The 2,500-nt window shown below is 39.9% G+C and overlaps 1 protein-coding gene across 13 annotated transcripts in view; it reads left to right on the forward strand.

Annotated features, from left to right (window-relative positions):
• The window catches only part of LOC135109078 (calcium-activated chloride channel regulator 2-like), a 460,219-nt gene that overhangs the window by 232,690 nt on the left and 225,029 nt on the right, over positions 1-2,500 (forward strand). The gene's annotated exons all lie outside the window — the stretch shown is intronic.

Here is a 2,500-nt window from a genome sequence, read left to right on the forward strand (position 1 = left end):
TAGGACGCCATAAATCTTACAAATAGCACTTGTACATAAAAAAAAAAACTAAATAGATATTACACACCATGAAGTTAAGTCCAATCCCTCAAACTACCGTGCTATTGCTTTAATTTCCTTCCCATCCAAAGTTTTTGAATCTATCCTCAACAGGAAGATTCTTAAACATCTATCACTTCACAACCTTCTATCTGATCGCCAGTACGGGTTCCGTCAAGGCCGCTCTACTGGTGATCTTCTAGTTTTCCTCACTGAGTCTTGGTTATCCTCTTTTGGAGATTTTGATGAAACTTTTGTTGTTGCCTTAGACATATCAAAATCTTCTGATAGAGTTTGGTACAAAGCTTTGATTTTCCAAACGGTAGTATTCCTCAGGATTCTGTCCTGTCACCCGCACTCTTCCCATTATTTATCAATGATCTTCTAAACCAAATTTTTTGTCCTATCCACTCCTACGCTGATGATACCACCCTGCACTTTCCCATGTCATTTCGTAGACGTCCAACCCTTCAGGAAATAAACAGTTCCTGCAAGGAACCCACAGAACGCCTGACTTCAGATCTCTCAAAAATTTCTGATCAGGGCAGAGCAAACTTATTATTGTTCAATGACTCAAAAACTCAGTTACTCCATCTATCAACTCGACACAATCTTTCAAACAACTATCCCCTCTTCTTCAATGACACTCTGCCGTCCCCTTCTACACTGAACATTCTTGGTCTATCCTTTATTTATAATCTAAACTGGAAACTTCTCATCAGATCTCTAGCTAAAACAGCTTCTATGAAGTTAGGTGTTCTGAGTCGTCTCTGCCAGTTTTCTTACCCTTACCAGCTGCTAACTCTGTACAGGGACCTTATCCGTCCATATATGGAGCATTGCTTCACATTTATGTTGAGGGGTTCCACTCATACCGCTCTTTTAGACAAGTTGGAATCAAAAGCTTTTCGTCTTATCAACTCCTTTCTTCTAGATGTCTTCAGCATCTTTCTCATCGCCACAGTATTGCATCTCTTGCTATTTTCTACCGTTGTTTCCATGTCAAATGCCCTTCTGATCTTGCTAACTGCATGCCTCCCCTCCTCCCGCGGCACAAGACTTTTCTTTCGCTCACCCCTATTCTGTCCACCTCTCTAATGCAAGAGTTAACCAGTATTCTCAGTCATTCATCCCTTTCCCTGGTTAACTCTGGAACTCCCTGCCTGCTGCTGTATTTTCACCTTCCTATGACTTGAACTCTTTAAAGAGGAAGGTTTCAAGACACATCCTGTAATTTTTGACTACCGTTTTCGACTTTGTTGGGGGACCTGCACCTCAGTGGGCCTTTTTTTTTTTTTTTTATTGCAGTTTGTTGCTCTTGGCCGGTGCCCCTCCAACATAAATATAAAAGAAGTACGTACTGTCGTGATCAGAAATCAAACAACTTACCACATCCATCCCCACTGTTTTATATTTCTCCCTCAGTCTTATATTTTTTCCCCTTAATTTCATATTTCCTCCTCAGTCTTAAGGCATATCATCTGTAAAGAATGTATCAAGGAGGGTGTCAAGAATCAGAGGACTTTAGAGTGAGGTGAATGCAAAATTATTCTCTTTTGACTGTGACTTGCACCTCAGCGAACCAACGACCCCCGTGAGGCTGTTAAGAGTTCAGAAACACGTCCATTCACATGGGGATGAATTTAATCAACTTATCTATATAGAATGTCATCATGCTACTGATTGAAAGTGTATTTTATTATTATATCTTGGTATTTTATATTCATGAGGAGTAATTCAAACATATCTTCTGTTAACGGAAAGCAATATTGTGACTATTAAATAATACGATACAATAAATTATTATTAACGGAAATGTGTATGTGTCGTTTTATCATATTCTGCTATATCGTTTTTGTTAGGAGGACTTAACTTTTTTTAGTAAATCTTTTCGTTTTCTCTTTGATGCTTGGACAGCTACGAGGAAAGCTTTGTTCAACGTATATTTCTTCATGACTCTTAGTATCCTGTTATATGTTAAAACTATTTGTCGTGTCACAGTTTGTTGTGTTTTTTTTTTTTCTTGACATTTACCAGCGGATGCTCTTTTGAGGTACTTACACCATATCATTTTTTAAGCACAAGTATCAAGGTGAAAAGAAAAATATGTAGCGAATAGTTGGTGAGATATGATACTGTTAAAGCAGATTGTAAAAAGAAGGGATTGGTGCCCCGTCCCTCAGGAGACGTGGCGCCTTTGTTGACGTTGAGAGAGAGAGAGAGAGAGAGAGAGAGAGAGAGAGAGAGAGAGAGAGAGAGAGAGAGAGAGAGAGAGAGAGAGAGAGAGAGAGAGAGAGAGAGTGAGTGAGTGAGTGAGTGAGTGAGTGAGTGAGTGAGTGAGTGAGTGAGTGAGTGAGTGAGTGAGTGAGTGAGTGAGTGAGTGAGTGAGTGAGTGAGTGAGTGAGTGAGTGAGTGAGTGAGTGAGTGAGTGAGTGAGTGAGTGAGTGAGTGAGTGAGTGAG

The sequence above is a fragment of the Scylla paramamosain genome, chromosome 18 (genome assembly GCF_035594125.1).
Source record: "Scylla paramamosain isolate STU-SP2022 chromosome 18, ASM3559412v1, whole genome shotgun sequence".
NCBI lineage: Eukaryota > Metazoa > Arthropoda > Malacostraca > Decapoda > Portunidae > Scylla > Scylla paramamosain.